Below are 26,883 nucleotides of genomic sequence, written 5' to 3'. Positions count from 1 at the left end.
TTCTGGCGCAGTAAAAGATCAAAGTATAACAGTAAAAAATAACCTTTATTCCAAGGACGTGGACAGGAGTCCATAACTATAGGCAGACTGGAACCTTGGGTATGGGATATATATATATATATATAACCTCTGTCTGGGGGTGGTGCTTAGGGAGGGCATTGATGATGCGTTAGGAGTTGATTGGAACTTTTTTTCACATGCCCTGGAAAAGGAAGAAGGAAGTTGTAATAGGGGAAGGAGGAAGTGACCTTAAGGTAAACATCCTCAGATTCCGTCTCCCACTGCCAATCCTGTAACTTATTCTAGGCAAAACTTCATTCCTGTCTTTTTATTGTTAGGAACAGGGTGAAGTCTTTCACTCTGAAGAGTGCTGAAAGGGGGCACCATCTTTTGATTTAGAAAGGTTGATGGGATATCGTTGATGACCATGTGGAAGCTGGTACCAGATGTTTTAGCCAGGACAACTTTATCATTGGTAATGTCTGCATCCTAGATTAGAAAAACAAAGAGACAAGGTGCTATGAGGAGGCAGGCACTATCAGATTTAAGGACCCAAGAGAGGTAGAAGGAAAGGTGTCTTTGATTTAAATATGCTATTCCATCAGCGCACGGTGAGGCAGAATCTGAAAAATAAGTATGGGGTTAAGAGGAGTGAAGTTACCCATCTGAAAGGGTAAAAGTTAAAAGTGTAGGTAGGTTGGGCTTGTCTTTGGTCTAGGAGTTGAGCTGAAAAGAATAAGAAGCATGAGAAATATAAGGCCTGATGATTGAATCATATTCAGGAAATTACGGCCCAGGGGTGGGGAGGGCTATGGCTGTGTCACTATATAAGGAACATAAGCACATAGATATACAGGGATCTCACGTTTAACTAAACAGCTGAAGGTAGAGAGAACATGAAGATGATTTTATGCATGATCTGGGAGTCTTTAGGAAAGACTGTCAAGATTCCTGCTGTAAAAAAATACTTAATAGAATTTAAGGGATTAGGAACCAAATTGGATAACAAAACATGAATTAGCCCGAGAGTTGTGGCTGTGAGGCCCTGGTGAGATGGAGATGGGTGAGAGATAGCAGATGAGATGATCACTCAGGATGGTTAGATTCAGGGTTGGGAGGGTACTGCTTAGCTTGAGTGATGTGGAACCAGGATGGCAGTCCAGTAACTTTGACCGCTGCTGGGGTTGTCAAGAAGACAGGCAGCGGTCGCTCCACCATGGTTGTAATCCTTGGGATGATTTCCCGTGACAGGACTTTAGTAACTATATCAGCAGTCTCCCTGATTGTGGGAAAGGTTTCTATCCATCCTGAAAAGTACAAACAAAGGTGAGAAGATATTTGAGAGTTTTGTGGCAGGGCATATGTGTAAAATATCTACTTGCCAGTCCTGGCCAGAGATGTATCTGCGAAATTGATGAATAGGAAAGGAAGCAGGTGGTATGTGTCCCTGACACATACTATATAGAGATGACATATGTAAGTTGTTGAGACCTCAAGAGTGTCTCAGTCAGTCTACATAAACACAAAGGAATTTTTAAAAAGGCATTTTTGAGATCTATGACTGTAGAGTGAGTGGTGGAGGAATGGATATGAGAGAGCATGACGTAAGGGTTTGGCACCACTGGGTGGATTGGGGTAACAGTGTTATTGATTACCCTAAAATCCTTCACTAGACGTTAAGAGTCACAGGTTTGAATAGCAGAAGAATGCAGTATTACAGGGTAAATGGGTAGGTTCAAGAAAACCATTGTCTAAAAGGTGCTTGATCATAGGTTTAAGTCCCTGTAAATATTTGGGAGCTATGGGATATTGGGGAACGCAAGGAAAAATTGAACGGTCCTTAAAACAAATTAAAATAGGCATGGCATGGGTAGTGCGGGTGGGATTGGAGGTATCCCAAACTATGGGATCGACCAGCGAAGAAGGTAGGGGAGGGGATGGCTTTGTGGTACACTATGAGGGTGGCTGGAGGACAAGAGCTGTAGAGAGGGAGAAAGTAAAGGAGAATTTAAGCTTTTGAAGAAGACCCCTATCTAAAAGGGGTGTGGGACATGTTGGAATTGCTAGGAAGTTATGGGTAAAGAAGAGAGTCTGCAACCTGCATGGATAGGCCCTGTCTGCAAAGGCTGCATAGGTTGGCCATCAACACCCACTATAGAGACTGAGCTTAATATAATGGCCTGAAAACTCAGGAAGAACACTATACATGGCCTCTGTGTGCACAAGTACAGAGAATGTCTTACCTAAGACCTCCAGAGGGACTTGGGGCTCTAAGAAGGATACCTTAATAAGGTCATTCATTTGTCATACACGTATTTAGATTTCACAATTTTATAAGTACCTCCTGTGCTGTTATAATGTCTAATGCCATCTGATTTTTGGAGAATGGCCTGTTTTATTAATTTTACCTTTTTATTTAGGGGAGAGATCAGCTGTGGTGTCAGTTAAGGCCAGTTGAGTATAGTTAATTATGGCCCCAATATGCATCATAGAACATTTTTCTGGAAAAGGTCTCATGGATCCCAGTAAAAGGAATCTAAAAAGAATTTAGTATATGTGTTATGATGCTTTGGGGTTTGGCACCTTTTTGTCAAGAATAAACTTTAATCAAAGCATGCACACTCAAAGTATAAAACATATAATCAAAGCATGAGCAGTAGGGCTGATGGTTAAGTTTAGAAGCTGCTTTTAGGTTATAGCAATTGGAACTCATTGGTTCTTAGGTCCTTTGTGGATGGATATTACATAAATTTTTGTTTAAAAATTATCATTTGATGACCTCATATTGACTTGATTTGAATCTCTTGGCTGAAGCACAAGAAAAAGGCATATGTCTGGATCTGAAAGAAAACATTTATCATCATAAACAATCCCAATTTTATATATGAAAGCATGAATATACCATCAGATCAGCAACAATGAATAGTCATAAAAACTTCAGTTGGGATGTCTCCCATAAGGTTATGGAGATTACTGGGGCCTCTGATTAATGAACAAGAGCTGGTTAAAGTTACCAGGTGGCCACTTTTTTGTCAACTGAAGTTCTGTCCAATGTCGCCTCAGCCCAAGGGATTTTGTGTAACCAATTCTAGCATCATTTTGATCAGCTGGCAACCTAGGTGAAAGCATGTTTTTTTAAAAATCTATAACCCAAATAAACCTTGATTAAATGATCTGAAAATGTAAAAGAGAAGGGAAAAAGATCGTTGAGCTCAAATAAAAAGGAACAGTTGTTTACAGAGCAGGCAAATGGACAAACAATGTGTTCAGTATGAACAGACTGGATAAAAAGACACCTGTGATGAGCGAGGAAGGTCCTTGTGGCATGCAAATTAGTGGTGGCAAGTAAACAGTTCCAGAGGAAAAAATAGGTAGTTCACAGGCAGGGTAGCTTGTCCTGGGAGGGGCTCTCAGGAGCTAACGCACTCTGCCATCTGAGTCATGGCACCATGATGTTAGTGTTTTTGGCGCAATGAAAGAGCAAAGTATAAAAGTCCAAGGACGTGGAGAATAGGCATGTGAGAGAATAGAACGTGACCATAGGCAGTCTGGGTTCCTCGGAATGGGATATATATATATATAACCTCTGTCTGGGGGTGGTGCTTAGGGTGGGCATTGATGACAGGTGAGGAGCTGATTGGAACTTTTTTCTGCGTGCACTGGCAAATAAAAAAGGAAGTTGTAATAGGGGAAGGAGGAAGTGACCTCCAGGTAAACAGGTAAACCTGATTCCGCCTCCCCACCCCCCACTGCCAATGCTGTAACTTACTCTAGGGCAAAACTCTTTTACCCACATCTGAGAAAAACTGCCACACTGGTAGTATAAACACCTGCCTCTTGGAAAACTCAAAGGCACATCACATTCATTATATCTAAAATTAAACTCATGCTCTTTTTGCCCATTAAAACTTACTTCTTTCCAAGTAAAAGATACTACCAACCATCTTGCTACCAAAATCCTAAGGAATCTTTAGAATCATCTTTGACATGTTCCTTTCCCTCACCACCACAGGCAGTCCATTAACAAATTCTATTTTGTCAACTAAATCTTTCCACTCCATGAACTTTTTTTCACCTCCATAATCCCACTCCAAGTGATCACTGCAGATAGTTACAACAGCCCACTTAGAAGCCATCACCATCACCTCACCTCCACACGGGCACACACAAATGTTTTTCCTTGTGTGTATTACAATGCACAAGTTCCTTATCTTTATCCCAATCCTGAAAGTGAAACCCACAGCCTTCACTCTGAGCTACACCTGGACCCCTTTTGAATGTTTTAAATCCTGAAACAGAGTCTCACTAGGTCGTTCAGTTGCCTAGACTGTGCTCCAACTAGTAATCCTCCTGCCCTAAGCCTCCCACAGTGTTTGGATTACAGGCATACACCACCATACCAGCTAATACCTTACCGCTACTAGAATTTAAAATTTTTTAAATTAAACAACACATAAATAACTTAATTACATGTATTCCTTCCCTATCTCATTCTCACTAGAGTGTCAACTTTACCAAGCCACAATACAAGCTTTGTTTACCTTCATTGCCCCAACACAGTGACCAGCATGTAGCATATACTCTGTAAAAAGGTTTACTGAACTATTTAGTCTGAAATTCATTTTATTTGGCAAACACAAAATAACTTACAAATCTCAGATCTAACTTTGTGTTTATGTTCTTGCTTTCAAAAGTTGAAGCAGTTAATAACCTATTTTAAAATATGTAATTCTGAATCTTCCATATATTAAGTTAATGAAATAGAATCTAATTCTAATGACATTTCACAGCTGAAACCATCAGATGGTCTGGCATGGTGGCACATGCCTGTAATCCCACTACTTGGGAGGCTGAGGCAACAGGATCATAATTTCAAGCTCAGTCTGGACTCCATAGGTAGCTCAAGGTCAGCCTGACCAATATAGCAAGACCCTGTCTCAAAAAATAAACAAACGCGGGGCTGGGGACTTAGCTCAGCAGCATAAGTGCCTGCCTTGCAAGCAGGCAGTCATGAGTTTGATCCCTGATACCAGTAAAAATACAAAAATACAAAAAAAATTAAAAAATAAAAAAAAATAAACAAATGCTGACCGCAGGACTCCATTTCCAGCCTGGCAGGGCTTTCTCTCGCTTGGGGAATGTGCCACAGCTTCCAGCCAGGAACAGTGAGGTGGGCCTAGCCTCAGGGGCGGACCTCTCTCTCTCTCTCCCTCTCTCTCAAACACAAACACATGGAAACTGAGTAACGCACTCTTGAGTAATCAGTGGGTTACAGAGGAAATTAAAGAAGAAATTAAACAATACCTACAAACAAATGAAAACACAAATACAACTTACTGGAATCTGTGGGATGCAATGAAAGCTGTCCTCACAGGAAAATTTATTGTACTGAGTTCCCACATGAGGAAAACAGAACAAATACAAATAAACAACCTGTTGCTATACCTCAAACATCTAGAAAAAGAAGAGCAAGTCAAGCCCAAAGCCAAAAGAGGAGAGGAAATTATAAAAATCAGAGCAGAAATCAATGCAATAGAGACTAAAAAAACAATCCAAAAAAAAATCAAAGAGTTGGTTCTTTGAAAGAATAAATAAAATCGATAAGTCCCTAGGCAACCTTATTTTAAAAAGAGAACAAAAAGCTCAAATTCATGCGATAAAGAATGAAAGAGGCAAAATCACTACAGACCCTATAGAAATACAGAAGATCATCAAGACCTATTTCGAAAACCTCTACTCTCAAAGGTTTGATAGCACAGAAGAAATAGACAGATTTCTAAAAGCATATGAAGTACCAAAGCTAGTTCATGAAGATGTAAAACTGCTGAATAACCCAATTTTTATTAATGAAATTGAAATGTAATTAAGTCCTTACCTACAAAGAAAAGCCCACGCCCAGACGGATTCACTGCAGAGTTCTACAAGAAATACAAAGAAGACAATGCCAACATTCCTCAAACTCTTCAATGAAACTGAAAGGGAAGCAATCCTTCCTAAATCATTCCTAGAAGCAAATATTACTCTAGTACCAAAGCCTGAGGACTCAACTGAAAAAAAGAACTACAGACCAATCTCCCTAAGGAACATAGATGCAAAAATCCTCAATAAAGAATTGGCAAATAGGATGCAGCAAATCATCAAGAAGATCATACACATGACCAAGTGGGATTCATCCCAGGCATGCAGGGATGGTTCAACATATGTAAATTAATAAATGTAAATCAACCATATCAATAGACCCAGAGGTAAGAATCACATGATCATTTCTATAGATGCAGAAAAAGCTTCTGATAAGGTCCAACATTTATTTATGATAAGAACCTTGCAAAAAATTGGAATAGATGGTCTTTACCTCAATATAAGAAAGGCCGTCTATGACAAACTAACTGCCAGTATCATACTAAATGGCCAAAAATTGAGGGCCTTTACTTTAAAATCAGGCACAAGACAAGGATGTCCCTTATCACCACTCCTATTTAATATAGTACTGGAAACACTAGCCAGAGCAATTAGACAAGAGAAGAAATAAAAGGCGTAAAGATAGGAAAAGAAAAAGTTAAATTATCATTATTTGCAGATGACCTGATACTCTACATAGAAGACCCCCAAAATTCCATTGACAGACTCCTAGATATAATAAATAAATTCAGCACTGTGGCTGTATACAAAATCATTACTCAAAAATCAATAGCATTCCTATATACTAACAACAAAATCAAAGAGATAGAAAGAAGAGAAGCCATACCCTTCACATTAGCTACCAAAAAAATGAAATATTTAGGAATTACTCTCACAAAAGAAGTGAAAGACCTATACAGGGAAAATTATAATACACTGAAAAATGAAATTGAAGATGATCTCAGAAAATGGAAAGACATCCCTTGCTCATGGGTAGGAAGAATAAACATTGTGAAAATGGCCATTGTCCAAAACTGTTATACAGATTCAATGCAATTCCGATAAAAACACCATCAACATACCTCATAGATCTCAAGAAATCACTCCTAAAATTCATCTGGAGCGAGAAGAGACCTAGAATAGCAAGGACAGATCTGAGCAGCAAAGGCAAGGCAGGAGGCATCACAATCCCTGACTTGAATTTTTACTACAAAGCAACTGTAGTAAAATAAACATGGTACTGGAATAAAAACAAAGCCGAAGATCAGTGGAATAGATTAGAAGATACAACCACAACTACAAACACACTCGACCACCTTATCTTTGATAAAGGGGCCAAACATGTTCACTGGAAGAACTACAGTCTCTTTAATAAATGGCTCACCATATGTCATAAACTAAAACTAGACCCATGCCTATCACCATGTACTAAAATAAAATCTAAATGGATCAAAGACCTAAATATTAAAACAGAAACACTAAATCTATTGGAAGACAAATTGGGTAAAAACCTTGAATACATAGGAGTAGATAGAGAATTCATGAACAGGACTCAAATTGCATGGGAAATACTTCTCACAGTCAATAATTGGGATCGCCTCTTATTAAAAAGTTTCTGCACATCAAAAGAAATCTCCAACATAGTGAAAAGAAAACCCACAAACTGGGAAAAAAATCTTAGTGAACTGGCCCTCAGACAAAGGACTTCTGTCTGAAACATATAATGAATTAAAAAAAAAAAAAATCAGACCCCCAAAATTCAAAGACCCAATCCAAAAATAGGCATCTGAGATGAATACACAATTCTCAGTGAAGAAGCACAAATGGCAAATAAATACATGAAAAAATGTTCATCATCATTAGTCATTAGAGAAATCCAAATTAAAACCACACTGAGATATCATCTCACTCCTGAAAGAATGGCCAAGTTCAAGAAAACCAACAACAACAAATGTTAGAGAGGCTGTGGGGGAAAAGGAACTCTCCTGCACTGCTGGTGGGAGTGTAGACTGGTGCAACCATTGTGGAGGTCGGTCTGGAGATTTCTCAGAAAGTGGGACTGTAAGCCCCATTTGACCCAGCTATTCCACTCCTAGGCATATTCCCAGAAGAATTGAAAGCATCATACCACAGTGATATATGTGCACCCATGTTTATAGCAGCACAATTTGTAATAGCCACATCTTGGAAACAACCTAAGTGTCCATCAACTGAGGAACGGATAAAAAAGTTGTGGTTTTTTATTTATTTTTTTTTTTTTTGTCTTTTTCCTTTTTATTGGTACCGGGGATCAAACTCACGACTGCCTGCTTGCAAGGCAGGCACTTATGCCGCTGAGCTAAATCCCTAGCCCCAAGTTGTGGTATTTTTATACAATGGAGTACTACTCAGCTACAAAGAATTATCACATTAAGATATTTATAAATAAATGGACGCAGCTTGAGACCATACTCGTGAGATAAATCAAACTCACATGTATAAATACCAAATAGTTTCCCTAGTGTAAGAAATGATAAGAATACATAAAAGTGGTAATCATGATTCCCAATCATATTGGTTTGAAGCCATATAATGTTTTCACTCATTAATTGGAATGGTTTTAATCTGGGTTGTTTGATTTTATTGTCTGTGATAGTACGAATAGCAATTTTGAAGAAAACAAGACATCATAATAGCTAGTTCTGATTTAATATCATCTTGTGTTGAAGTCTCATCAAGCTGTTGTTCGTCGGTTTCCATAGGTTTTAACATGTTGTATCTTATTATATCTTACTATATGTGATAGTATAAACAAAATCTTTTATAGGCAAAGAGATAATACAGAAACTGTTGTTCGTTTTCTGTTAGCTGGTTCTAAATACCCCGTAATTCTTACGTTCTCTTGAATGGCTTCACACTGTCTTAATATGTTTGATGCTATAGTATACGAAGTTATACTCAAATAATTCAAGGAAAGAGACACTGGTGACTACTATTATATCAGGTTATCTGGTGGTGAAACACAGTGATGCTTAAATTGTTCAGATCTGACCTGTGTTGGTCTGTTACTGTGTCCTCTTTTATCTCAATCTCCCACTTTTTAAAATTAATTTATTTTCTTATTTTTTAATTAAGGGAAAACTAAATTAAAAAATAGCAGGATATATTATAGTAACATTTTTGTTTTCCTATTAACCTGATTTAAACCCCAGTATTGCTCTCCCCATCTTGTTCTGTCTGATTTTACCATATTCTGTTTTGTTGGGATAGTATGAAGTTTGAGGGTATAGGCAACCACTTTGAAGGCAATAAGATTTACTCTGATGCCCATTATGGTTTCACTATTATCTTCTTTTGAAGTCTTGTAGGGTCTCCAGTGTAGGTTTTATTGGCCTTGTTCTGTACTGTTTTGTTTAATTCTATTATACTGATGATATGGGCAACTCTTTTCAAAAAAGCAAGAGGCATAATGGTAATCATTTTTGATCACCTGGTATTCTATTTTTGCATCATATACTATGTCCATCCTTCTGTTCTAACTGACTCTGTTTTGTTTTGTCACATTTGGTTTTATTCTCTTTAAAAAAAAGTAATAAGAACTATGGGAGTAATAAAACCCAAAAAGTATAGTTATTGTAAAAAAGAGAGGAAAAGAAAGTGGCCTAAACGATATAACTGCATGTATATTTAAGTGTGTAGGATATAAAAACATATTACTGAGTTTTTTGTTGGATCATTGAACAGAACTGTCTGCAATCTCACTGTATGAATGTCCACTTTGTATGCTTTAATTTTGTAATTTGAACAACTGTTTCTAAGATGACAATATGCAATCTATTAACTAGTGATTTCTTACTGTATATTTTTTTCTTGAAATTCTGTATTACTTGTACCCTTTTACTGCTTTTTTTCCTTTTTAAATAAAAAAGTCAACACATGATCATTTCCATGGAAAATAACTGACAACAGTTCTTTTCAATATTCCTAATGTCCACAGCTATAGAGAGACATTTCTTAAACACACATGAATAAAGAATAGCAACACAAATACACACAGAAGACTAGTAACACAAGTAGTTCCCTGAGAGGAACACAGTTAAGTTCTCTGAGAGAGGGAACTCATTCTAAAACACTATTTGTTTTAAATTCACAAGGAAGTAAATTCAGAATATTTGCATTGCACCACAAATAGAGGTATCTCTTCTGTTCTTTCAGGCATACTCAGAAAATGTTTCTCAAACTACTGAATAAGAATTCCTGAGGATGATTTCCACAATAAAGATCCCCAGGGTTCCAAATCCCTCATTCTCAATAAATGTATCATAATGCCCAGAAAGTGGTGACTACACAAATAATCACTTAGCCATGCTGATACTGGCTAAAGTAACCTGCTCCTATTTAAGATCTAATCTTAATATGGCATTATATACTACTACTGATGTGTTTGTGGAAGATTTTAATATAAAAAAATTTCTGTTTTAGCTTTTCCACGATTCACTTAACACCATAAAATTACCTTCTTTTATGATATACAACAAATGTTCATGAAATAGTTCTTGAACTACTAAGAAGAATCACATACATCTTACTTACAACCAGTAAAAGTACATTTTATAATCTAACTACTGGGCAAAACCCAAAAAACTTAAACGCACATTGTTGTTCTGGTTCTCCCAAAGACTCTTGGCTTCAGAGAAAAGTATCCCCACATCAACAATAGGTATCTAAGCTTAAGAGATCTGTTCATGTCTGCAACACCAGAAGCTTACAGAGCCCTGAACAGTCACCACTCCCACACACGGTCTGGTGAGTATAAAACTCTCTATTCTGTCAAAAGTTTCCTATCAGGCAGGATTTAATTAACCTAGTAGTACTTCAGCAAATTCATAATTATTTTATTTAAAAGATCCTATTTATTTTATTTAAAATTATTTTATTTAAAAGATCCTAATTATTTTATTTAAAAGATCCTATTTATTTAAAAGATCCTTTTTCTTACTGGATCAAACACCAAACTTTAAACCAATTGAGGAAGTGAAAACACAATTCAGGATGGCAAAAGTGATCTGCATCAACTGGAGCAAAGAACCACTGAAAAATTTACAGAAAAGAGATTTTTAGAATGTCATTAAAATTATAAAATTTAGAAATCCTAAAGAAATTTGTATATGAAAAGAGAACAATCTGAAATCAGGAAACAATGCTTTTGGCCACAAAACTGAGTAACTTTTCACAGAAATTCAGTAGGGGCAGTAAGAAGTAGATTGTACATGACACCAAAAAACAAAGATGTGTTTGAAAATGTCTCAAAAACATAAATCAGAGAAAGGACAAAAGAAAGAGGCATTGTTCAGATCAACTCTTCCACTGAGAATAACTGAAGAAACTAGATAAAATACAAAATATATGTGTGAGGGCAATCAAAACAATAAAGAATTGAGAGATGAAGACTCACAGCAAGAAAACCCAGAGGCTGCCTGGTGTTTGGAACTCCTTTTTGCTCACAAGTATTGGATTCTAAAGGCAACACTTAGCCGGGCATGGTGAATCACGCCTGTAATCCCAACACTCAGGAGGCTGAGGCAGGAGGATCGAGTTCAAAACCAGCCTGGGCTACAAAGTGAGCTCAAGGCCAGCCTGCTGTACTGCATAGAGAGACCTCATTTCAAAAACACAAAAAAATAAAATTTAAAAAAAATAAAAGCTACGCTTAAGAGGCTGAAATGATCACAGCTTTTACAGATCCAGGATCTGCCAGAAAATAAACTGGGATTAGGACTTGTCCAAAAGGCAGGTAAACCCCTTAGAATGTAGAGTAGGACCCAAAAGGACTATATCCAAGAAACAAACAACAAACTTTAGCTCACAGGGTTGAAAGTTTAGTTTTAAATCATCTCAATCCCTGAATGGATTAACATGCCCTGAGATTATTAGTGTCTCTAACATAATCACCTACCAGAAGCATATGTAAATTCTTTCTAAGAGAAGACAGTACCATGCAGATCATCCCTTCATATTTAATACCAAGGACTCAAACACAAACAAACATATGAAAAGACAAGTAGCACCAGAATTCAGAAGACCCAAAAGATACAAAAGCAACCCCCATTCCAGGAATACATATTATGAGAGGATTAAAAAAAGAAACAGAAAGGCAAGCTGGAAAGCTCAGCAAAATCCCGAAAACTACAGAAAAAACAAAATGGAATTCCAGAACAGAAAAATTCAACGGGTGAAAGTAAGAACTCAATAAATGGAATGCTGCCCCTGGACAGTGTATGAAATCTAAAAAAAACTGTTGCTGTTGTCCTAAACAACCAAAGCAGGACACAGAATCTGAAAAGCATAGTTTTTCTGAACCTATCAGAAAGAGATGTATGCAAAGAAAGCTAAGTGAACTAAATTCCAATGGGACTAAAGAAAGATTTGAAAGGAATGGCCAAATACCTTCTAAAGCTGATGAAAGTGATCATCCCAAATACCAGAAACCCAAAACACAGTTCAATGCAATGAAAAAACACAAGGAGGCATAACATAATCAAATTTCTGAGAAGCATATCTAAAGGGAAACTCTTAAAAGTGGCCCAAGGTTGGGAGTGGGAGGTGGCGAGATTAACCAAAAGAAGAAAAGATTTACACTTGACTACTCACCAAAAGGAGATCAAGTTCAGCAAACAGTGAAATGGCATACTATTTAAAGGACAGAAAGAAAACTATCATCATACAACTACACACTCAGTACCCTACTGAAGACAAAATAGAAATGTTTTGAGACAGTCAAAAGCTGAGAAAATTAATTTCTGCAGACTTAACTAAACAACTAAAGACTACTTCTCCAGGCAGAAGAAAGCGTCCCACATGGAAATTCAGAGACACAGAAATAAATGAAGAGTAACTGAGAAAGTAAACATTTGGGCAGATCTAAATAAATAATGACTTAGAAAAGAAACCAACAATGTCTTGTGGATCTTAAATATAAAACCAACTAAAATATACAACAACAATATAAAAATCAGAAGGGAAAGGCAAATGGTTATAAAGACCTTATACTGTCTAAGAAATGATACAAGTCTAGTCAAAGACACATTTAGGAAACCACTAAATGAACAATAAAAGAAATTACACTGTCAAGCTAAAAGAGAGAAAAAATAAAAGAAGAAAAGTGAGACAAGGCAGCATAGAATAGGCAGGGCAAAGAATAATGAATTAGAAGCTGTAAAATCAAAGTTATCAGCTATTACATTAAAGAGACATGTCCCATTAAAAATACAAAATTTGTCAGACAAATACAACAAAAAACACTAACTACATGCTCCACATATGTGTTCTAGAAGACTACTAAAAGGCTTAAAAAATTATAAATGGAAACATTTATACACAAATCAAAACATAGCTGATACAGCTATATTAGAGTAAGACTGCTCAGCTTTTAGATGAATAGAATTCCTAAAAATAACAATAAGAACCCACTCACTAGAAAGATAATTCAGAATTTTTATACAACTAGAATTATAGTCTCAAAGTATAAGCAGCATGGAATGACAAAAAAGGCAAGTAAAATCATGGAAAACAGGGACAAGAAGCAAATATACTTCCTCTGACTTCTTTATTAGCATTGGGATCATATTTAAAGATTATATGGTTCTGATTCATCACCTAATAACCACTTCTCCATTACACAACAAATGGTAAACTTGAGAATGCAAATGAAACTTTCATGAAACGCTTACTGACCAAGTACAGTTCCATTTGCTTTGCCTTTACTCTGCCTCACGCCACTTTATCTCCTAGCCAAAAACCAGAACTACACATCTATCATTCTCTCCACCAATCTAACTCAGTGTCACACCATGACAGAGAACCAGCATCACATACTTGACAACTATCCCATTTGTTTCTATACATGCTTCTCACTAAGCTTAGTATTTTATATAGTTCTTACTCTAAGATTTGTTGCAGTATCTCCAGAAATAGAGGTTATTTCATTCCTTAGGAATCTCCATTAAGGATGTATGCCTAAATGTTTGTCCCTAAATATTTTTTCTTCCTAGGTAGTAAGCTCTATTTGACTTGAACTGTGATCACTTCCATTAGCTAATTCCAGAACAGACATGTCTAGCCTATACTTATCAGAGCTCGCATTCTATAAACCATTTACAGAAATGTTCTGCCAGCATCTTAGGTTCAAGATGGCCAAAAAGGCCTCAAATTGGCAAAGTCTATGATGTCTGAACACAACTTGTATGTGGCAAGAGAGCTTTTTGGGGAAACAACTTGGAAATAACCCCCAGTATGTAATATGTGAGTACTCCTACTTTACAATTCTGCCTCTACAGAGTCATTACATGAAATGCCTGCACACCAACACAAGGTATTTATAAAAAATAGGCTCACTGCACCATTTGTTTGTGTTACTGGTTTAGACCTCAAACATCCCCCCACCCGAAGTCTGACATGTTCAGAGGTGGAAGTTTTGGAAGATGACTGAGACATAACTCATCAGTGGGTTCAGTGCTGAATGTGTCAGGAAGTGAGGGCTGGGTTAGAAAAGTAAAGTCACTTGGGGGTGTGACACAGAAAGAGGGTGTATTCTTAACCCTGGTTCCTCCCTTCTTTCTCTGTTCTCTGGTTGCAAGAAGATGAACAGCCTTCCTCCTCCACACCACCATGCACTTCTGCCTTGGAGTCAGCCAAGTACGCCTGGACAGAACCTTCAGAAACCATAAGCCAGAATAAATTCCCCTCCTTTAAATTAGGATGTTAAGAATTTTGTCCTAGTAGTGGGAAAGTGATTATGATTAGTTTACATTTGAAAATTTGTGATCAAACACACACACACACACACACACACACACACACAAACACACACCCCTAGTTACAGAGATTATGATACATCTATAAAACAAAATATCATAGGGAGAGCAAAACAACTCTGATAAATTTTACATATATGCAGATAGAAAGAGGTCCTAAAACAAGCTTATAAAACAGCATGCACAGGTTTATAACTGGTAATCTGAATAACTCTTTTAAAGATAACTGCAAAATAACAATCTTAGTTATTATGTCCCTACCACCTTGTTTTGAAAGTCTATATTATTACTGTTTTGGGCTCCATTATTGTTATTTTTTTTGTCTCTTTTGTTTCTTGTTTTTCCCCTAATACGTTTTGTTTTGTTTTGCTTTCACTCTAATGCAGAAATAAATGTACATGTATATGCTTATACAAACCTAGAACTTCTGAAGAGTTTATGAGAATTGATTTTATTACATGTGAGGGTATGAACAGCTACTCTGAAGAAACCGAGACATAATGGTAGCCATTGCTGATTTCCTATCATCTTGCTGTAAAGTCTAGGAATGTTTTTATTACTTATTTTGATTGGTTTTAGTCTGTTTTATATTATTTAATTCCAATATATGTGAAGGTACGGACAGTTATTTTGAAGAGAACAAGAGACATTATGGTAGCCATTGTTGATTCTCCTACTGTCTGGTTTTGAAGGCCTGTAATGCTTTCATTCTTTTATTTTGATCGGTTTTATAGTATTTTGTTTTTTTAAATTCATTGTGTGTGAAGATATGGACAACTATTTTCAAGAAAACAAAGAGATATGGTAGCCATTGTTGATTTCCTGTTGTATTCAAATCCTGTGTTGCTTGCATTGTTTTTTTCTGATCTGCTTTGTTTTGTTCTTTATTTATTCTCTTTAAAATAAAAATTTAAAAAAACCAGCATGCACAATATACTTATTTTTGTTATACATGCACTGTCATTTAAATATTTAACTGTATTTATAAAATATAAAGTCCATAACTATTAAAAGTGAATAAAATTCTCTGAACAGAATTGGAGCATAAGATTTTTGTTTTCTTTTTTCCTTTCCTTTCTTTTAGTACTGGAACTGAACTCACAATCTGGCTCCTGCCAGTCTGGTGCTGTGCCACTGAGCTATATCCCTGGCCCTGGAGCATATGGTTTCACATTTTATTTTACAGACCATTTAAAATTTTATAATTTTTAATGTTTTAAGAAGCAAATGAAACAATTAACTTTATCCAAACATTAAAAACCCACATATGTACTTTAGTGCCTCTGCTTATCAATCCAATGCTGGTAGTGAAATGCTATGGGGCACGCTGTTCAGAGTTGGGAACAAAGAGAAAGAAAGCCCACCCCTCTCTTCCTCCTATCCTATTCACTCTCCCTCTCTTTCCATTTCAGACAACAAACGGGATCCAAACTAATTTCAAGTAAGATAAGACTCCAGAAATTTCTGAGACAAGATGTTATCTCCCAGCCAGCAAATGCACAGGCAGGTAAAAGGACAGAGCAGAGGCAGGCCATGTCCATCAGCAATGGAGAAGAAAGGAAATTTTTCTCATCCTGGCTGGGACAATTATTTCTGTTTATGGGAAGATCTCTCTGTTCTTATGCTTGTTTTAGGCATTCCCAAACAGTTCTTTCATCATGAATATTAGATGCTTATTCTTAGGCATGGAAATTGACCTGGTTGCCCCCAGAATATAACTCAAGACAAGGGAAACAGAAGTAATTTGCAAGCTATGCTTCAAGCAATGTGTGATTCTCAGTCTCAAAGGTCCTTATTCTGAGGTATCTTTAATTTTTCAGTCAGACTGTTCCACAGCCAAAACTTTAGCTCAGTCTGACTGGCAATTCAGCTGAAAAATTCTTGCTATAAAGTCATTTTAAAGAAGTTATTTCTAATGGTAATTTTTTAAAGAAAAAAAGCAAAAACCTACTATCTGATTTTCAGATTACCCTACTGTTAACTCCTTATTAAGAACTCAAATCCTGATTTCAGTAAAATATAACATACAAAGCTACCAACTCTCTCAGCCCTTTCTTCATATAAAGTCAAAAAGGAAAACAAAAATTGCTCATTTCAGCCAATTTTATAACCAGGTCAATTTACATTACCCCCCCTTCCAGCCTAAGAGTAAGCATCTAATATTTGTGATAATACTGTACATTAAAATAACTCATAATTACTTAACATGGAACTTATATTTTGATCTTACACATATAAAAGAAAATCATATATATTAATTTATAAACAATGTAAGATTTTTCCAATCATACCTGTTATTCTTAATACATTCAAGATCAGTATTTCAGTAACAAAACACATAGCTAGTAGCCTTTTTGCCCTTACACTAGATCTCACCCCACAGCTTTTGTATTGAGATATATATATCCCCAGTCCTTTTTCAACTTTTCGACAAGCCCTCACTAAGTCCTTAAAATATTCAAGTTTGGCTCAAACTTATGATTTTCCTGCTTCAAGAGCTGGGATTACACACGTGCCACCACATCGGCCAAGAACACAGGCTTGGGCCTTACGGATATAGCGCAGCGGCACAAGTATCTGCCTGACAAGTCGGAGCTCATGAGTTCTATCCCCAGCACCACCACCAACAACAACAAAAAACCACACAGACTTGAGTTGGAAACACCTGTATTCAAATGCCCAATTTTCCACACGACAATAATGAGACTCTGGGAAGGCACTTCACATTTCAGGTTCAGTTTTCCCATCTAAAGAATGGGGGGGGGCTCTCTTGCTAGGAATAGTGTGTTGCCTGGAACTCTGAGTGTTCTACAGAAGGAATTCTTGGCCACTGTTAATATTACCTTCATTCCCTAGAATACGATATATACATTTTAAAAACAGCAATAGGAAAATCTGTATGTACTGCTTTACAAAGATCTCTAAAACACTGTTAGGTGAAAAAATGAGTTTGAAAACAATAGTATAATCAAGATTTTGCTAAAAAAAAAGTACACATATGCAAATGCAACAGGGGAAAGTATTATAAGTGGTTTTTCATGGGTTAAAAATGAATTTTCTGGTATAAGTGATGAAATGTGTTATAAACAGTGTTTAAACATGAACTTGTATTTTTAAAATCTTTTAATTCAATGATTCAAATATGACAACAAAGCAAAACGTTATAATGTTATGAAAAACCATCAAAAGTTGTGTGCAGAAAGGATTAAGACAGTGATTAGAAAGAGATCAAAATTACACCAATGGTTCTGAATTCCCTCTTTGGTATTTTATATCGAAAAGTTTTGAACTAAAAAAAATACTTTTTATTGTAAATGAATACAAAATTTGGGCTATATTTTAAAATCATCTTTCACTTGATTGTGTTGCCTAACAAAGTTAGTTGTTTAAAAACTTAAGCACAAGGGCTGGGGATTTAGCTCAGCAGCATGAGTACCTGCCTGGCAAACATATGGATACACTACTCAGTAGCCAAAACACATTGACATGGTAAACACCTCCCAATCACATTGAAATCTCTTATGAAATAAAATAACTACTACATAGAAATGCCATAAAATAAGATTACTGTTACTTCAATATTTATCTTGATGTACAGAAAACTCAGGAGGCAGAAACCAACAAGGATCAACAAAAACTTCCTATATTTTAACAGAATTACAGTGTATTTTTAAAAGTACACAAACATTAAAGCCATTTTACTACAATACAATTTGTTATTTATGTCAGTTCATTCTTCTGACAATCCCGTTAAATAATTATTCTTTCTTGCCTAGAGCCTCCAACCTAAAGATATACGAAACTGTAGAACCAAGAGTCATATCCCCAATCCTGACTCCATATACAAATCCTCCCATATCACAATGAATTTAATATCAGTTATTCATGTTCAAACATACTACAAAGAGCAGTCACATTTCTTACCTGCTTAGAGCATTCATGCCAGAAATCTATGATCTCTTTTGCAACTCATTCTGACAGGCACGTAAGGGCATGGATCTTTTTTTTATAGACAACTTAGCAAGATCAATAATCTTTCGAAAGATGACAACCAACAAATACTAAAATAGAAGCATAACCAGGAGGATGGCCAAGCACACAAAAAATCAGAACATTATAAAAGTGAATAAAGGGACTAAGGATAACTGGGACACACACACACGCACACACACGCACTTGCCTGCATACAAACAAATTCCATTAGACAGATGAAGGGCCATCAAGATGTGAGCAGTATGGTTTTGGGAGTTAAAAACGAAGGCAACTCAACATTCCATCAACAGATGTTCACTGTCATCCCCCTGTGCCAGATGTTCAGCTTCACTAGAAATATAAAGATGAATAAGACAGTGTCAATCTTCACAAAGTGAAGACTGGCGAAGAAGACAAAGTAAGTTGCACAAAAAGTACCCCAAAAGGGACAGAAACAGAACGAGGACTAGGAAGACTCTTAGTGAAGAGAGGATTGGTAGAGAAAAAGTCACTGGTGGGATGAGGAGTTTCACAAGTGGATGAGGTGTGATGGGAACTGAATTTCACAGGAAAGACAGCACATGCAAAGATATAGAGATGCCAAACTTAATTAGCCTGGTGGAACACGAGGTGCAAACTAGGGGTGACAAAAGAGGAGACTTTAAATTGGGATTAGAGGGGTGGTGGTAAAGAACACAAAGGGCCTCACAGTCTCATGCCAAGAGGGTTAGACTCTAATGCCCAAGCTGAGGAGCACTAACAAGAAATGTTAGGTGGGGTTAGCGGCATGCTTAAGAAAATACATCAAAAAGCTTATTCCAGCAAGAGGACAGACTTCTAGAGGGTAACAGTGAAGTCAAAGAGATTGACAGAGACACTACTGCTAGTCCAGGTGGGAATGAAGAGGAAAAACACATTCACAAAATACTGAGGAGATAAAGACCAAACAGAACTACTGACCATGGAAATGAGAGAAACAGGAGGGAGGTCTTTTAGATCTCAACTAGGTAAGCAGATAAACACTGATGGCCACACGACAAGTGACACAAGACAAATCCATAGGATCATCCCAACAATGTGAGAGCCCTCACATGGGAATTGGTTGTTGTTAGGGAAAACAGGCGAGGGAAGTTACAGGCAGGAGGACCAAAGCCTATTGGTGAAGGGATCCACTGGCATGTGAAGAGAATGGACACTCATTAGCTTACAGGTAGCTATGAAGACAAGGAGAGAATATAAAGAATGAGATAAACATAGGTAACTCAAAGGGTAGGTGAGAGAAAAAGGTGAAAAGACAAATGAACCCTTAAAGTAAGCAATGAATCACATAGGTTGACACTGAGCAAAGGAACAGAAAAAAATATTCAAGAATTGTATTTCATAAAGCAAAACCTTTTAGAAGGTCTTCAAAGAAGGAATGGACTACTGTGTGAGGAAAGGAATCATGTCATCAAGGAAATGGCCTCAGGCAGAAGCTAAAAGGTTTTGAATTGAGAAGGCATGCAATGACTGCACAGGGTACTCTGGCAAGCCATCTCCCAACAATCTCTTCACTAATCTGTTCCTCCTTCCTCTCTTCCTAAAACCAGATTGTGTGCCTGCTCATTTCCAACCCTTCCCTGATGCCGACGATCTGCTATGCTATCATCAGCCTTCCACTCCCTCTTCATCCTCCTCCTCTTCCATATGTCCCATACATTGACCTTAAGATACAAAAATTGTTTATCCTGTGCTCATACTTGTTTTTCTCTACCTTTCACTACTGAACATTTCCACTTTCCTACCACTCCTACAAAAAGATTTCTGAGTCTATCATTTAACAAAAATAAAATTTGACAAATGCCATCTGATTTATTGAGAGCTTCTGCCAGCTGTTCCTTCCTCACTTTTCCATTCCCTGGACCTCTTCCATAGTGCATGAGCCAACTGAGCAAGCCCTGCCTACTCTTTTCACTTTTGTAATCAGACAGAAGGTTAACAGAACACATTCTGGATCCGGGAACCAACAGGAACTGTGTTCTACACCCACGCACACTAATTAGCTGGCAACCTCTACATCATCCCTTAGACCTCACTTCTTCTGAGCCACCCTGACTTTCTCAAAACCTATTCTCCTTTGTACTGCTTATCACAATAACTTAATGTTAAACTTAATAGCTGAATCGGTATCTTTCCTACCTACATCCTGGACTGCAAACTCCCTCAAGGCAGAAAGCATACAAACCTTGTGCCTCAGCAGTGCAAAATAAAAACTCATTAAATTAACGCTGAAACATGTTAAGATCACTTCCTAATACACTGCTCTCATTACTGTTACTTAACCTAAGTAATAAAATTACTAGCACTTACAAAGTTACAACTTTAAGCAGAAACTCCACCTATTACCACAAACACAAATATGTTCTACATATAAATTTATATGAAAAACTGTAAAGAGTAAGAGGAACTTGTTTCCTAAGATTGTTACACTTTTCTTGCCCACTCCTATGAAAAGGAAGTTGGATCAGTTACCTACATTTCAGGATTGAAAGGTGTGTGCTAAATCTTGTACAGGCTAAATGTGCAAATAAGTATCATGAATCAGTGATCCCAATTTGACATTAATACTTTTCTATGTACCTGTTTAGATTAATACCCAATGAATACCCATTGGGACTTTAGATTTCAAGCTATTCCTTAACATTAGTAAGTCATGATACACACACTGAAAAACATTAGTAAGTCATGATACACACAAAGAAAATCAACTTTATCAGCCCTGTGACACTTCAACAGGATTTTTAAATATTCCATATAAGTCAGGATAAAACCTGTGCTGGTTGAGCAACTACAAGTAACCACAATTGTACAACTATAATTACAGTAACCACCATACCATATCAGATGTCTTTCAAACATAAAAATTTCTTATTTCACCAAAGTAAGTTAAAAGTTTTGTGAAGTTTTATGATATACCACCTTGATCAAACACTTTTAACAGACTATATGTTAATCTGTCCTTGAACAGAGGGGTATTTACTGCTTATCAACTACACTGGAAGACGGGGTGCTTTTGTTAATTGGCCCTCTGGAATCAAGAATGCAAGTGATTCCAGTGATCCGTGATATGCAAGAAACTGACAAGGACTTTTAAGGTTTAACAGATTTATATATCGGCACTAGAAAACAATGTACAACTCTCTAACATCCAAGGCTTGGGTAATTCCCTGGGTTAGGAGTGATTAATAGACTATAAATACAGTCTGAGAAGAAGCATTTCATAACACAAACAGTGAAAGACACAATCACTTGGAACCACTCTCCAGGTCGTCCCAAGGTTAAGTCAACATCTCTGATCTTAAGGGGGAGAGGTGTGTCCCCAGTACCCTCTGGGAAGACCTCAGACTGTGGTTCTGATCTCAGTGCAGTCTCCTGGGACCTACAGGGGTTTCTTGGGGCTGCAGAAGCTGGGAAATCCCAGGCCAGTCAAAGAGGAGTTCCAGCTCCCTCCCAGTCCCGTTCCTTAAAATGAATTGGCCATAGGATTGTTTAATATTTAAAGAGGTGTGTAGTGGCCTCTCCTAGTGCTAGTGTGAGCACAAGAATGTCCCACTCACGTAAGTGGGATGACCCGGGAGAGAGACCCTAGCGCCCCGACCCTGCTCCGCGGTGCCTCCCCCACTCCGTGTCCACCCTCCTCACGCGAGATCCCCTTCTCCCCAGCCCCGCGAGCCGAGGTGAAGTTCCCAAACGTTTCCTCCCGGATCCCAAACAAAACCCAAGCCGCCGCCCCCGCTCACCTGCGGACTTCAGCGGCCGGGGTGTCCGAGAGGCAACTTGCAGCGGCAGCCGCAAGGGCAGCTCAGCCAGAAGCCAGAGGCGCTCAGGGCCACGGGACCCCGCTCCGCTGCCAGCTTCGCCCAGCGAGGCAGGGAAAGACGGCGGCGGGGGCGGACACGGGAAACGCTAGCCTCCACGCTCGCGCTCCACAGCCGCTCCCCTGCTGCAGGCTCCGCTGCCCCTCAGGGTTCTTCGGGCTGAAGTGGAGACTCTGGGGCGCCTCCTTCCTGAGGGGGTGAGCGGGAGGAGACCAGAGAGAGGGCGTTCTTCAGTCCACGCCCGGACGGAGGAAAGAGACCGCCACAAGCTGGGCGACCGCAGCCGGGGGCGGGGGCGTGCTCGCCCCCCCTCCGCCTTTTCCCTGTCGCCCACGCGCAGGTGCGCGCTCTCACGCGCTGCGTCTGGCGCGACGCGCGCCCCACGCCGCTCCAACCCGGGTGGTCGCTTCCGGTGCGGGGGCGAGGCTAGGCTAAAGGGCCGCTCCCCTCACCCTCCTCCGAGGCGCCGCGGACAGGCGCTGCTGCGGGCTCTCCCCTTTCCCCTGCTCTGCCTTCTCCCTCTCGCCGGCCTCTCGCTCCTCGCCTCAGGGGAGAACCTCCCCACACCTCTCCAGCCGCCTTACGGCTCTGGGAAAACAGGCTGTACCCGGGCCGCGGCGGGCGCGCACCTGGGCGCAGCCCGGGTCCGGGGCCTGAATATAGGGCCGCTGGGTCCACTCAGTGGTCTGTTCGGCGGTTTATGTGCCAGCCGTAAACAGCCGCCCTGGCTCGGCTCTCGCGGGAGGGCCCCCGCGCCTCGATGACCTGCTAGCAGCGCTCTGGGCAGTCTGAGCACCAGGAAGCCGGGGCGCTGACAAAGGAGCCCCGCGCCAGCTCCTCTGGAGCCATCTGGACCCGCATCCAGTCCCGTGACCACCACCACCACCATTATCCTTACCAGTCAGACTGTTTCCCACTTAGAAGTGAGATCACCAGAAAAAAATAAAAGGGTCTAAAACCAAGTGGCCACAAACAGAAGAAGGGTTTGTCTGCTGAAGAGTCTTACAATGGGGATGAGTGAGGAGGGAAGGCTCTGGGGAAACCTTCCTCAAGAGCTGGGGGTCATCCAGGTCTGTCAAGGATTGCAGGGGAGAGCCAGGTCCCGAGTGTGGCTTGGGAGCACTGTTAGAGCCCTCCATCCTCCAGTGGCACTAGAATAAACACTTGTCGGGGCTGGGGATTTAGCTCAGCGGCATAAGCGCCTGCCTTCAAGCAGGCAGTCATAAGTTCGATCCCTGGTACCGATAAAAAGGAAAAAGACAGGAAAAAAAAAAAAAAAAGAATAAACACGTCAAGGTGAATGGCTGTTACACTTAACTCCCTCCCAAAATGGCACCAATCATGATTCTAACACAATGTAAGTCACAGTTATTATCTGTCCATCATTTTCTTTTCCATACCTCCTCACATGTAGCCCATCTTTTATTTCAAAAAAGAAAATCCACAGCATCAAAGCCTGAATTTATATGATGGGTAAAAAAAGAATCTCTAACAGCCCTTTCCTCTTTCTCATGAGAATCCATTTTAGAATATTTAAAACGATACTTTTTTTGGTCTTCTTAAGATAGGATTTCACATGCAGCTGGCCTTGAACTCACTTTGGGGCCCAGCCTCACCTCCATCTTACTGGGACCCCCTAGCCTCAGTCTCCTGAATGCTGGGATTTCAAGTGCTGAATCTGGAATTTCAGGAATGTGCCACCACACCTGGCCCTTCAAGCAATACTCTAACTTCTATTGTGGCTCAAACTCACACCCATCTATAAAATTATCACTAAATTTAAAAAAAACAGACAGTAGAGCAGAACATTTTTTTTTTTTAGCTTGGTGACACTGATGAGAAATTTGCCTTAAGATGCTAACTTTCATCCACAAAGAGATAAACGGAGGAACTCAATCGTATGATCTGCAGAGGCAGATGGTTCCTCTCTAGACTGGATCTCAAACACAGTTCCCAACCAGCAGGATGGATCTCACCCTAGAATCTGTGTAAAATGCAAAGGACTGGACCTAAACTTCACAATCTGAAACTGTAGCCTGACAACCTGGGTTTTAACAGCCCAGGTCCATGGGCTTCATTCTAGTGCATTTAAATTTGAAGGCCAACAATCTAATCTCAACACACAATTCTGAAACTAATTAGCCAAACAGCCAGGGCTTCCCAGGGGTTAACAATTCTGGATCCCCACCCCTTATCAACATGGTCAGTAGTGTAGACTTTGAAAAATGTGGTTAGAGGTTCCACTGCTCTCAAAACTCCAGTTCACCCTTGAATGGCAAGAACTCATCAGTTCCATCAAGCTGTCAGAAATCACACACTGGAAAGTGGAACCAGGGCAGCAATCAGCCAAGACAGGGCCACTGTGGAAAGAGACCAGGGTTCACAGCCTGGGGGCAGCACACTCTGGACTTCGGGGTGGGGGAGGGGACAGGTATGAGAGGCCACTGCTATCTGGGGGAGCTTCTCCACACCTTCACTGCCTGCCTTCCCTCAGGGGTGACCAATAGCTGGCTTAGCTCTGCCTTCCCTTCCTCTCCTCCAGGCAGGGGAGACAGCTTTGCCTGAAACTCTCCTTCCTCTGCTAAATGTTGGAAGATCTCAGAATTGAAAATTTCCAAAGAAATAAGAGCTGGCTACAAAAGGCATCAGAAAGTAAGTGTGATTATTTCTTAGTGTTTTTACAAATGGTGCCTGGTAATTTTCCTACTCACTAATGGAATAATTTGTAAAATTGTCTGGAGGTGTGCATGGAGGTTACTGATCTCCTCCTTTTCCCCTCTGCCAATTGTAAACACTACTGAGCAGTGTGTGTCCTTCTGCATCTTTTCCCAAGGTCGTACACAGGGGCTTTTCTTCATTTTAAATCAGAAATAGGATCAAACTACATATGATGCACTGCAGTCAGCTTTTATTTCACATATAAGTTTTATTTAACATACCATGGGCAACCCTCACAAAACAATCTACACAAATCATGTGCTAATCGCACAATACATATGCACAGACAGACAGGACTGGGGTTGTGAGCAGTGGCAGACAGCCCACCAGCACACACACGGACTGGGTTCAAACTCCAGGCCTGGGGGGGAAAATCCTCACCCACACCCTTCTGTGCCAATGTTCTTATTTTTGTTCAACAGGACTGCAGCTGTGGGATCCAGTGTGAACTGCTGGTCGTGCGGCCATGCAGGTTGTTAGCTTTCAGGTGTCCACGTCTTCCCCAAGGTTTGCACAGTGCACACATCCACCCAGAGTCAGGGATCCACACCCCACACAAACACACACCTAACAGGGAACATTACCAAGCTTTGCAAGATGTGCCCCTTGTACAAAAACCAAGACGCCTCTGTTTTTAATTTCTATCTCTTTATTAGGTTGAGGACCTTCTCACATGCACTTCCTCTATTGTTCTCTGTTTCACATATCATGGAATCATCTCGCCTCCCCAGTCCAGCAGATACAAAAAGCACAGGAGTACCGTGCTCCAGCAACAGCGCCTGGGGTGAGGGTAGCCAAGGTCTCAGCACAGAGACACCCTGGGCCCTCGGAAACATTCGCTGCTCGGTGAATGGTATGCATATAGAACTTTATTTGTTAAAACTGCAGCTAGAAAAAGAAAAACCAATGTTTCATTTCTTGTTCTACATTTCTGAGAACAGCAACAGTTTGGCCAAAATTAAATTGTTGGTTAAGAGAAAAACAAAACCATGGTCTTGGCACCAACTCTGTAAACTCCACTGTGAAATGGGAGTCAAATGAGCCTAGTGCCAGTTCACAGCTCTGGGTAACCCACTCATAAAGGCCCCCAGGACTAAAGCATTTTGGACTCAGTGTTGTCCACCAGCTGCCATGCAAGTCGCACCTGCCACTCAGCCAGGGTCGCCTGGACGGTCAGCCAACGAGTAAGGCCAACCGTAAGCATTCATTTCTTTTTTTTATTTTTCCCTCCCTTCCTCCAAGACTTTACCTGTCAAAATTGTAGCTTATTAGTGGGGGAGGGGGGATTTGGCAGAGTTCAAATTCTTTAACTTTTAATTTGAGGGAAAACATCTGGTTATACCCACCATTTATCCCATTATTTGTAATAGTTCTGTTTGGCTTATGTTTTAACTAGTCCCTTATTCAATATAAAAGCAACAGGATTAAAAAGTTCTGGGGGGGAAAGTACTATAATTAAAAAGGCACCAGTTGGGTCCGTTGAGCTATAATTCTAGCCTATATATATTTTTCTTCTGGTCTTCAAAGGTTTTTTTTTTTTGGTACCAAACAAAACTGTTTTTGAATTATTTAACTCTTGGTTAGTACTTCCTGTATTAGCCAAACACCACTCAAAATCCCCAGGAACACGCTATGACTCAAAATTT

At 39.4% G+C, this 26,883-nt stretch overlaps 1 pseudogene; it reads right to left on the bottom strand.

Moving 5' to 3' along the window:
- LOC101787171 (NBAS subunit of NRZ tethering complex-like) overlaps positions 1–22,634 on the bottom strand; it is a 129,833-nt pseudogene extending 107,199 nt beyond the window's left edge.
- Between the last annotated feature and the right edge of the window lie 4,249 nt (positions 22,635–26,883).

The sequence above is a fragment of the Cavia porcellus genome, unplaced genomic scaffold, assembly GCF_034190915.1.
Source record: "Cavia porcellus strain 051 isolate PalLab524CR breed Dunkin Hartley unplaced genomic scaffold, mCavPor4.1 scaffold_8, whole genome shotgun sequence".
NCBI classification, from domain to species: Eukaryota; Metazoa; Chordata; class Mammalia; order Rodentia; family Caviidae; genus Cavia; species Cavia porcellus.
The sequence above is the reverse complement of the archived record's forward strand: the minus strand, read 5'-3'. Positions and strand labels throughout refer to the sequence as shown.